Source organism: Vipera berus (genome assembly GCF_964194415.1).
Source record: "Vipera berus genome assembly, chromosome: 1".
Lineage (NCBI taxonomy): Eukaryota > Metazoa > Chordata > Lepidosauria > Squamata > Viperidae > Vipera > Vipera berus.
The window spans coordinates 109,941,445-109,953,595 of NC_138202.1; the positions used below are offsets into that span (position 1 = coordinate 109,941,445).

The 12,151-nt window shown below is 39.5% G+C and overlaps 1 protein-coding gene and 1 long non-coding RNA gene across 3 annotated transcripts in view; one reads left to right on the top strand and one right to left on the bottom strand.

The window, feature by feature from the left end:
• TSPAN4 (tetraspanin 4) overlaps positions 1-12,151 on the bottom strand; it is a gene marked incomplete at its 5' end in the record, with an annotated part of 735,824 nt that overhangs the window by 13,747 nt on the left and 709,926 nt on the right. The gene's annotated exons all lie outside the window — the stretch shown is intronic.
• Positions 6,710-9,349, top strand: LOC308660839. The gene is made up of 3 exons (XR_014024822.1): positions 6,710-6,743; positions 8,043-8,118; positions 9,140-9,349. It is a non-coding gene; the product is annotated as an uncharacterized lncRNA (long non-coding RNA).

The window sequence follows — 12,151 nt, forward strand, 5'->3', positions numbered from 1 at the left end:
CGGTCAACAATAAACAGTCCAGGTCATACACAATAGCAACAGTCCAAGTAGCAATCCAAATACAAAGTCTTACCGGTCCAGAGGTCAATACACAGTTGTACAGGTTTATCACAGTAGTAAACCAACAGTACAGCAAAACAGAGCAAAAACAGTAATAGTAGAGAGCAGTGAATTCAGAGAGAGAAAGAAGCTACGTTCCTAGCTCCCTTATATGGCCATGAGAACACTTACACACCCATTGGCCAATTAACATCTTAAAGTCACAACATCATGGTTAATATATTGTCAACCCAACATTGCAGGCTATCACCATATGCCTAACAGACATGCTGGCTGAGAAATTCCAGGAGTTGAAGTCCACAAGTCATAAAAGAGCCAAGTTTGAAGACCCCTGATTTCGAACCTGTAAAAAGCCCTAGTCTTAAAGAACTGAGAGGAGGGCTATGAATGGTGATATTTTTTTCAGTAGAGATGTTGTCTTCCTATTATATTACTGCAAGGCAAATTTATTAATGAAGGCTCTTGTTTAACAATTGCCTTGGATAGCAACTGTTTGTAGTTCCTACGGTGATGAGACAGTGACTTTGCAATCAATGCTTGCATTTACAGCCTTCACACCATCCTTCTCCCTGTCCTATATTTGCCATTACAGACAGTTAATACACTTCATTCGGTGCTTGACCTGTTTTTTCTCTCTTCCCCCCAATCCTTTGTAGAGTGGGGAGATTGCCTAAACAAGCCATCTTCGTGACCTGCTTTTCTCAGCAGTGCAGTGGTGTCCCTAAAATGTGCTCACCGCAAATTAACAAGCTCAGTTCTGTGACCTTAATTGGTTGTTTAGAAGGCCGAATGGGCTCTCAGCTGTTGCCTGAAATTGACAAGATCCTAATCAATTTCACACTGAAGGTGTTTGCTTGCTTCCTAAGCAGCTCACAGTTCATAGTGCAGTAGGGAAACAGCCATCGCAGATGTGCATTCATTTTGATGTATATTCTTTATAGTGTGTCTGCTCATTCTCTGATGACTTCCTCTCCAATGAAAGTAATTATTTCCCTTCTTGCTAATTATCCCAGCACTGGGGTGAGCATTCGAAAGGATAAGGGGGGAGGGGATAAATATACAGGGGCTATAAAATTTGCCCTTTTAGCTTCCCCATGAGTCAAATTTTTCCTGCTCTTTGGGGTTCTCCCTGTTGTTTGGAGTTGTATCCTTCAGTTACTATAAAGCAAAGGAAAGCTGAAGTAAAATTAGAAGCTCTGGTCACATCATTTTTCACTTAGTGACCACTTTGTTTAATGACTGAGTTGCTGGTCCCAACTGCAGTGGCTAAACAAGGACTACCTACATATAGCCAGTTTAGAACAGTAACAGAAAATATTGCCTTTACTCAGCATCACTTTCATACCGAATTGAAAACAGTCACCTGGAATTACTATGCTAACTGCAGTGAGACCCCAGAACAAATGTAAAAGATGCAATAGGGAGAAAAGAAGTAACAAACTAAAGCACTGGACAAGTATAGATGGGCGATAGTGGCGAATATCTGCAGCTTGGGTATAGGATGAGGCTGGAGGTTTGTTCTCCAACCTTGTGGGTTGGCGTCCGAACGTTTTGTTATCAGGCTATTTAGGGATTCCCTGAATTCTGCTGAAGATGTTATCTAGCCTTGGTAATGAAATGTTTGGAAACCAACCCACAAGCTCGGAGAATGAACCCCCACCCCCACTCCCCCAGTGTTAATTTGCAAAAATTGGCTACAATATTGACCCATAATTTTTCTGCAAAGTAATATGTGATGGGTAGATCCGGGATGGAAACAAATCTTGGAAACTGCAAAAATGTCAGCATTGTTTTTCTTTGGTGAATTCCGTTGCCTTCCTGTCATAGGTATACATTTTTAGGTTTCTCTTAACAAGGCTGAAATCTGGCTCTACTTAATGTAGTTGCTGTAACTTGTTTCATTTTGTAGTTAAGTTCTAATAACAACAAATCAACCTTTATAAATTGTCTGAAGGGTCCAAAGGAATATTTTATTAACTCTGATATATCTTAACAGACTTTCACATTTTACTTAATAGACTGCTTTACCATACATTTCTGTTCATTAGGGAATCATTGATTACAATTTACATACATCAAAATCATTGGCAATAAGTGAAAACTGCGGAGGTGCCTTTACCTAACATAGAGGTGATCAGCAGAAAAACTAAAATGTATATATCTTTCATGGGTAGCTTTTAAGCTTGTTTGTCAGGAGGGGATGAAAATTATGCTTGTGGAGCATTTTCTAACAGAGAAAAGGATAAATGGACTGAAGTTGCCTTAACTCTCATGATTCCTCTACTCTCCGTGGGCAGAACAAAGAGCCATGGCAACATTGTTTTGCAGCAGATCTGGTCCTCCTATCAAATTATATTCAGAAGGTGGTGCTAGTGAATATGGGACACCTTGGTTGGTGACTTTGGTTGTCCCATATGGTTCTTTCTAGGCCCAGTGCTCTTCATTAGCTGCATGAATCTAGTAAGGTGAGGGTTGCTTGGAGCTTTAGGATAGTTGAGGGAAAATACACAGGGATGGGATCAAGATGAGTTTGACATGAGGGGTCCTTGGTGCTCTCTGAACACTAAAAATGTTACCTAGTTTGGGTAATGAAACATCTGCAACCAAACAACCAAGCTCAGAGAGCCCCAAAGACTCCTCATGTCAACCCTGAGCCACAAATGTTCTCCTTTATTTGTAATTTTAACATGTTGAGCCTTGAGTATAAGATATTTCTCCTGTCGTGAATCTGGCCATTAAGATTTCCTGACCAAATCCCCCCTGTGGGAGGCCTTGTTCTGAAGTGATGTAATGTACACCCCTCCCTCCCACTTTTGGCTTTCCCTTTCTCTCTGCATTTATAAATGTTTCTTCCAGGCTCTTTACTGCTAACTGATTTTAGCCTTGTTTTCAACTTTTTGCTGCTTGACATACTTGTCTGAGAAGCAAAGTGGAAAAGATTGCTTCTAATCCCCCTTGCAGAGACATGTCAATTTCCCTCAGTGTGATAAGGTGCCTCCTAGAGTGTGTGGTTTTGCCCTAGCAAAGAGTCTCGTGGGGGGAAGCCAAGCCAATGAGAAACATCCCACTTTGCCAAATGCAGCTTCTACACACCACCTCTACAGGAGAGCAAGGAAGCATTTCAGTCTGTGGCTTCACTTTGAAAGGATGCTGTCATTGAAACCTCAGTGAAGTGAAGTGAAGCTGCCTTAAAGAGTTGCACAGTTCCAAGAGAAATTGAATAAATAAATTAAAAAAGGGCTTTCTTTGTAACATATTTCTCATTCTTTGCTGCACTGAAGATTACATAAGCGAAACTGGCATACTCTTGTCCAGGCTCTTCTGAACATTAATGTGCAATATATTATAAAACACTCAAAAGAGTTTTCTGTACTAATAGAGTTCATGTTCATCTAAGTAATGACAATTGCAGCCTCAGGTTCTATATTCACTTAGATTTCAGGTAGTCTACACCTACTAACCATTCACTCAGCAACTGTTCAAATAATGCTGAAAAAATAACATTATAGCCCATTTGCAAACTTCTCAGCTTCCCTCAATAACGTAATCACTATTATGTCCACTACACTTCCTCCTTTGCCTGACCTGTGGTTTTTTTTCTTTTATTCCATCAATGCAAGGCAGGCAGAAGGACTGCAAGCAAATAAGCTGTTTACTCTTCTATACAATTGAAAACAATGCAAGCTGGGGCTGGGAGCTGTGGGTGCTCTACATAAACAGTTTACAGTATTCCCTTGAAATCCAATGTCTATGTTTTACAAAGCGGGGAGGGGGAAGCAAGCAATTTCTGTACTAGGCAATCTCTCCTTTGCCTTGACATTTTTCTGCTGCTAGCATAATCACATTGCTTTTTATGTGTAGAAGAGCAAACAGCTTACTCTCTTGAAATCTCTCTCCAATCTCTGCTCTGCTGAGGATGGGGGAAAAGGTTAGGCAAAGGAGAGGTTGTCTACAGAAACTGCTACCCTTTCCCTGCCCACATAGGAGAGAGATTGGAGAGAAAGAAATTCCAAGATAGTAAGTTGTTTGTGTAGTGTGCCTGTGACTCCCAGCCCTAGGCCGCTGCCATGATTGCACTGCTTTTGATAGAATCTGTCTGATTTCCTGTCTGAGGCTCTCTTTGTGCAAAATTGTCTATAATTAAATAAACTCCAAATCTTAGACTGAATTTTACCAGCATAAAAGAAGAAAAAAACTTCTGTACCTTTTTGAGGCAAAGATGGCTCACACATACATACACAGTTTAGAAAGTATTTCCTTACAGCTGTCCACTCCAATGGGAATGGGGGTGTTAGGCTTCATTGTTACTAGGGTTGTTATGGGGGTGGAGGGTTGGGATTACTCGTTGTTGCTGAACTCCCAGCAACTGCCCTGGTACCTGTCTTTGGGGCCCCAAGTTCTCACCTCAGGCCCCACTGTCTCAACTCGCCACATGCACTTGGCCTTCCTTAGTTACCAACATCCTAGGGAGCAATTATTTTATGCTGTAAAAAAACCTGCCTAGACAGCATCTCAATATCAGTAAATAAACATTTCTGACCTTTCTGGTGATTGCTTCTTTCCTCCCACTAATAAGGGAGAAGCAGCAATAGAGAAAGGACAAAATATCCAATTGTTTTCCCCTGGGTGAGACTTCTAATTTCATGCCTTGATAATCATTTTCTACTGATAGCGCAGAACTGGAAATTGAATGTAAATACAGAGCCCCTAATCTAGAAGGTCATTTACAGGTGCTCTGCTGCTTTCTGGAGAAAAGATGTAATTGAAGGGAGTACCAGGAAGGACACCTTAATATTAGGGTGCGATGTTGTTCAGCCCATGAGTTTGCCATACAGATGGAAGATGCCCATCTTAGAATGGAGGATACAATTAACTCCTAGCCATGGGAAAATACCAAATGCATATCCTGAAAAAGAGAGGCTAATTGGTGGAGGCTAATTGGTGGAGCAGTGGGCTAATGCCTCCTTAAGTAACACCAGCTGTCTGCAATTAGTGCAGGTTCGCATCCCACCAGGCTCAAGGTTGACTCAGCCTTCCATCCTTCCGAGGTAGGTAAAATGAGGACCCAGATTGTTGGGGGCAATAAGCTGACTTTGTAATTATGCCGCTTGGGGTGTGTGTGTGAAAGCCTTAACAAGCAGGCATATACATAGAATGAAGGCTACTGCTAAGCTTGTAAGCCGCCCTGAGTCTTCGGAGAAGGGCGGGATATAAATGTAATAAAAAATAAAAATAAAAAAATAAATTAAAGATCTACTGTAACTTTAATATTTTAAACAGAGTTGACCATGTTGCTTGAAAATCTTTTTCTTTGCCAATATTGATAGACAACAAACCATTGCCACAAATGAGGCATGGATTTCTTTCAGTGTTATAACAACAAATCTTCTAGGAATTCCTCCCATGCCAAAAGAAATCCATATAAATTTTAGAATGTTAATTAGAATAGTGCACTAGTAAAATGTAATACAAACTAAATGTAAAAGAATAGGAAGATGAAGTAAAGACTGCAAGGGAAAAAAAGAAGTTAAGAATAAAGAGAAATACTGACATTGTTGATACTGTGGACTCTTAGTCTGTTTATAACTTTCTAAGATCTAAATCTTATTTTGTTTTTTTTTCTATTTATTTCAGATTCTAAATTCTTTGGGTTATGATTAAGATATTTCTTCATTCAGGATTGAAGGCAGATTCATCTAGCATTTTTAAAGTTGTTGTTCTGAAGATCTCTAATAACTTAAAAGTAAATAACAAGCAACTTCTACAAGTGATTGGAAAGTGAGGTTTGCAAACCAACTATTCTTTAAATGTTTCCACCACAGTTGTGAGCCATATAGCTAATACCACTGTCTCCTAGGACTCAAACTTGCAGAAAGCCACTGTCTTTCAATCTCCTCACAAGAAGCAACTGTCTGAAGTACATGTGAGTGATCTCCTGGGAAAGAAGAAAAATACAGTATAGGGCATACTTAAATATAGCCATCCAGTATGTGCTGAGACTTACAGATAAGGAAGTTTCAAAGTCTTTATATAAGTAAGGATAATAGCAAAGCTTATGGGGAAAAATCAATCCCTTTTATTCAACCACAGTTTAAGGCAGGGGTAGGCAACCTTGGCTCTTTTATGACTCGTGGACTTCAACTCCCAGAATTCCTGAGCCAGCATGGCTGGCTCAGGAATTTTGGAAGTTGAAGTCCACGAGTCATAAAAGAGCCAAGGTTGCCTACCCCTGGTTTAAGGTAATGAGGTGAGGGTTGGTTCTTTTTCCTTCTGCATGATTATGAAATGATTTCTGAATTGAATTTAAAATATCATTTCAAAATTAAGTTGTCCAGAAACTTGGTGAAGTGCTAAATATTTTCCCTGTCTAGCAATATTTCTCACAGTACGTTGTTAAATGTGCTAGTCACTCCAAGAAAAAAAACACCTTATATTGTCCCATTCAGCTACCACAAATAGCACCAGTTATCTGCAGAATTTTATTTCATTTGGTGAATCTAAGGATTTTCACAATGAAAAGCCAGCACTTATTAGCATAAGAACAACCAACCACATTACATTTTTTGCATCATTGTCTTACAGATAATGATGATGAGCTTTTCTTAAAATAATAATGTGTTTCTGGCATTCCAATAGCATTTCATCTGACAATATATCAATCACCTTCAGGATGTTTGTAGAAGGTCAGTATTTTTAAACATTATCTTAAAATGTCTTTCAAAATGGGGCAAAAACCTTGGATGATAAAAGAAAAATTAAAGGTGAGTAAGCCTTTACTTATATTGGATTATTAAAGTTTGCAAGGCCCTATTTCTATATTTTCTATGGCTGCTGAAATAAAATGTTTATGAAACAAGAATATGAAACAAGAAATGAAAGCAGTTGACTCGAAATAAAATTCAGATTTCAGGAATTACGCAAAAAAGCAAGCTCATCCTTCCTACTAAAAATTGTTTTCAACTGATTTGATGATATCCAATGCATTTTATTTTGTAAAGCTGTAAAATTTTGTTAATGCATTTGATAAATAATATCTATTGCAAGTAAGTGGCATATTTAATTATTATCGATATCTAGCCCCAATGGTAGAGGACAGGAAGGCCTGGAGGAATGTTGTCCATAGGGTCGCGATGGGTCGGACACGACTTCGCAGTTAACAACAACAACAAGCCCCAATGAAACTTTTTTTAATTATGGGAGTGCATTAATTTATCAGTTTAGGAGATAAATGGTTAGAATGGTTTATGGGATCCCTTCCTAGGAAACATACTGCTAAATATAAATACCAGTGAACACTCAATTAGAACGGTGGTCCCCAACCTTTTGGGCACCAGGGACTGGTTCCGTGGAGAAAGATTTTTCCACGGACCGGAGGATGGTTTTGTGCGCTGCCTGCATCCTATGGATGGGGCTTTGCTTGTTTGTGCAGACCGGTTGCTGGCATGCCATGGCCCAGTACCAGTCCACGGACAAGGGGGTTGGAGACCACTGAATTAGAGTATATTATCAAATCAGAAATCTCTTCCAGATGAGCATACATAGCAATGGCAAAACTAATGGTATACATACACAACATAAGCTTAACTACAGCTCTCTTAAATATCATATATGATGCAACAAGGCAAATTCAGACATTTAGAATATGTTTCTAAGAAAGAAAAAATAAAAGCAAAATAAATGAAAGGACTGAAATAAAAATTGGAGACAACTAACACTTTCAAATATATTGATTATAGCTGTCAGTTGGGGTACAATGGGAAATAAGATTATAACTTGTAATTAAGTAGCTTTCTGATGTTTTTACTCATGTTTCTTTTCTTCTTTTCATATCAATAGCTATTCTTTTTACTCCTTTCTATCTGATTATTTGTATTTACTTTCTGAATAATAATAATAAAAACAGAACATAAGAAAATGGAATCTCTTCCAGCTAATAATAATAATTTTCCTGAACTCCTTACCATCTCCCCTGTGGTTCACAGGTGGGAAAGAGCAATTAAATCTAGGATGCATTTTCCAGTGTTTTCCAGTGGTTCAGACTTCTACATTATCTAGCAGGTATTTCACATAAGATATCCTACCTACCTACTGGTTTTTTTTAGCCATTATAATTTTTATTAGGAAAATTAATGCCTTCTATCTCAAAGTTCCCCAACCTTTCTGGCTTTGCGGACGGGGAGGGGGGGGAGAGGGGATGGTTCCATGCGCACAGCTCCATTTGTGTGAGTGGCAGGCACAGGCACCTGTTGCTCATGAAAATGGAGTGTATGTGTGCATGTGCTCGCCCACTGCTCGCGCAAGGGGACATGTGCATGCATTCACCCGCCACTTCCACAACCCGGTTCGAAACAGCTTACGGCCTAGTAATGGGTGGTGGTCCATAGGTTTAGGACCTCTGCTCTATCTGGCTGTACACATTATTCTCCCCTAAGTAGTATATATTACCTTTTAATCTTAATCTTACAGTAAAGTTTTTGTGCTTTGATTTCTGAGTTTAACCAATACCAAGAAAAACTAGGGTGTTTCCCCCCCCAGATTACTTAGATCAAATCATCATTATTACATATATAAAATGAGTAATGCCATGGTATGGATTAAGAAACTGTATCATTTTTCTGTGCAACTTCAGGCTTTAATCTGATCAAAGCTATTTCAACTGAATTCCAAACTTAGACTGAATCTCAAACTAAATATCAAAATATGAACTCAGTACATTCCTTATTTTAAAAAGACTGTAAATTAAGGTGAACGGCTGCCCTGAATGAGTGACAATAGCTTTGTTCCCAGGAGAGATCATTAGTCTATTGTCAACTTTGGCATATCAAAATATACAAGGTGAAGCCATACTACATATCCATTAAACACCAGGCAACTTGTTATGTCAAAAGAACAAGAGCAAACAAAACAATCCATGATAAATATGTCAATAAAAAGAACACTCCAATTAGCCTTCATAAAGGCTACATGAGGCAAAAGCAAATGAACAGGGTAAATCATAATGTCTATTGTTAAACCTAATGACCACTGTATGATTTTAAATTGAGCAGAACAAAAATAGTAACTGTATAATCCTTTGCAGGAACTGCAAGCTGGCAAAGGAGGAACTGTTGGTTTACGGAGAGATGAAAGATTTGGCCACATGCCCGCAGAGCCATTCAGTGGAACAATCTCAGGAGAATAATTTTTGTAACTATTGTTTGTATTATTCATTTAGCTACTGTAATTTGGAAGGAAAATGAGTACTAAAATTGTCTCAACCTTCTTTTACTGCAGATCTACAAAGTGTAAATTAAGCCTGGCCTATTGTGATCAGAGTAAACAGTGACATTTGCAAGTCTTTGTGTTTCTACTTTTTTTCTCCTAAATTACTGGTCTCTTCCATATAGATTTTACCAGGAATCTAATCTGTCACCCTTGGTGACAGTTCATATGTGTTTCTCATACCTGGATGCAGTGGTGCATTATGTGCCAGCACACAAAAAATGATGGCGGTTTTTGTGTAGTGGGGCTCAAAGGAGCCAGGGGTATATTTTAGGGATGTATTATGACAAGGTGACTGGGTAAGATAGCTGTGGCTTCATGGTGACAAGAAGCTTCAAGTCAAGGTCATTTGCAGAAATGTCATTAAAACAATCACAAGGTTTGCAGAAGCGTTCCTACTTTATCTCTTTTGCTCCTATTTCACCAAGACTCATATTTGCATTCTATCCCTTTTGCTCCCAATTGGGGAAGATGACAAAAGATTATTGGTATAAGGGAAAGAAAAATAGCAGAGTCCTATCTTTATAGAACAAAGCCATGTGTTAAAAGAAAGATAGTATTCACATTTTCTATCATGGTAAGTATTGAAACTGGAGGAATGATCAGTTCACTGCCTTGTCCCCTGAAGTGACTTTCAACCCTCAGCTGCCCCCTTAAAACAATTTTAAAATGCAGCCCTTGGTTATGAAAAAGGTTGCACTTTGCTATATAAGCTTACCTGTCAATTAATCCCATGGAAAGTTAGTCCAATTATTTATTTCTTCCATCCAGCCTGGATTTAAAAAAGCAATTAATGCTAAGAGCATGATAGAAATAGTCTCAAAGTCAGTAAGGTTATTTACAAGGGAGCAAACAGGAGCGCTATGCCACTCCATGATATACAGTAACCTTATGGCTGGTAGCTATGTACACCTGATTATTATTATTATTGTTGTTGAAAGTTTGTTGCTTTTCCCAAAGCATATTAAAAAGGGAGAAGAGTGCAACATAAAAACCACAGGTTTAACTGCCTCCAAGGCAAAGCCATAGGAATTCTTTTTGTGATTCTGTCAGGGCATCAGTGCATAATAACAGCCCATGAAATTTATGCTCAACTTGCATTTGTCTTATATTTCAGATTCAAATCTCTCTCATGCAAGTGACCCTATGAATCAACAAGATGAAATTCACACTTATAATGTGAGATGACACAGTGTCCTTACACAGGGAAGAAAGATAAGCTCCGGAGATCCCAAATGCATACCAAAATCACTTGGGGACTCTTTCACCAGAGACACAGCACTCTAAACTGCTACCTTGAGAGTAAATAAAATCAAACACAAAGCCACCATAAGAAGGGGGAAAAAATTCCATGGATTTTTTTTCCACTCCAGAGTGTGATCAGGAGCTAAGCCTGCAAGACTCCAGTCCATGTATGCTGATGCAGTTCAGGGACTTCTCCCTTCTCTGCCTTTTAGAACATAGAAAATATCAGAGTTGGAAGGGACCTTGCAGGTCTTCTAATCCAACCCCTTGGTCAAGCAAAAGACCCTATATCATTTTGGACAACTGCCTGTCTACTACTACTATCTTCTTATAAGTCTCCTGTGATGGAGCCCCACAACTTCTGAAGGCAACCTGTTCCATTGGTTGATTGTTCTCACTGTCAGGAAATTTCTCCTTAGTTCTAGGTTGCTTCTCTCTTTGGTTAGTTTCAATCCATTGTTTCTTGTCTTGCCTTCAGATGATGCTTCTTTGTGGCAGCCCCTCAAATATTGAAACACTGCTATCATGTCACCTCTGGTCCTTTTCACTAGACTAAAAGGTAAAGGTAAAGGTTCCCCCGCACATGTGTGCTAGTCGTTTTGAACTCTAGGGGCCGGTGCTCATCTCTGTTTCCGTCTCCGTGGTCATGTGGCCGGTATGACTAGATGCCAAAGGCACACAGAACGCTGTTACCTTCCCACCAGAGTGGTCCCTATTTTTCTACTTGCATTTTTACGTGCTTTCGAACTGCTAGGTTGGCAGAAGCTGGGACGAGTAACAGGCGCTCACTCTGTTACGCAGCACTCGGGATTCGACCCGCCAAACTGCCCACCATCTGATCGACAAGCTCAGCATCCTAACCCACTGGGCCACCGCGTCCCTGTTTCACTAGACTAACCATATCCAATTCCTGCAATCATTCATCATATGTTTTAGTCTCCAGGCCCCTAATCATCTTTGTTACTCTTCTCTGCACTTTTTCCAAAGTCTCAACATCTTTTTTATAATGTGGTGACCAAGACTTGATTCAGTATTCCAGGTGTGGTCTTACTAAGGTTTTGTAAAGCATTTCATGTGATCTTGATTCTATCTCTCTGTTAATGCATTCTAGGACTGCATTGGCATTTTTGGCTGCTGGTGCACACTGTTGGCTCATATCTAAATGATTGTTCACTAAGACTCCAAGATCCCTGTCACAGTTACTGTTTTTGAGATAGGTTTCACTTATTCTGTACCTATATTTTTGTTTTTTCTTTCCTAAGTGTAAGACCTTACTTTTTTCTACATTGAATTTCATTTTGTTGGATAGGGCCCAGTGTTCAAGTCTGTCGAGATCCATCTGGATCTTGAGCCTATCATCTGGGGTGTTGGCTATTCCTGCCAATTTGATGAGTTCCCCTTCTATTCCTTCATCTAAATTGTTTATGAGGATATCGAAGAGTAAAAAGGTAAAGGTAAAGATTCCTCCGCACATGCGTGCTAGTTGTTTCCAACTCTAGGGGCCGGTGCTCATCTCCGTTTCAAAGCCGAAGAGCCAGCGCTTGTCCGAGGACGTCTCCGTGGTCATGTGGCCGGCATGACTAGA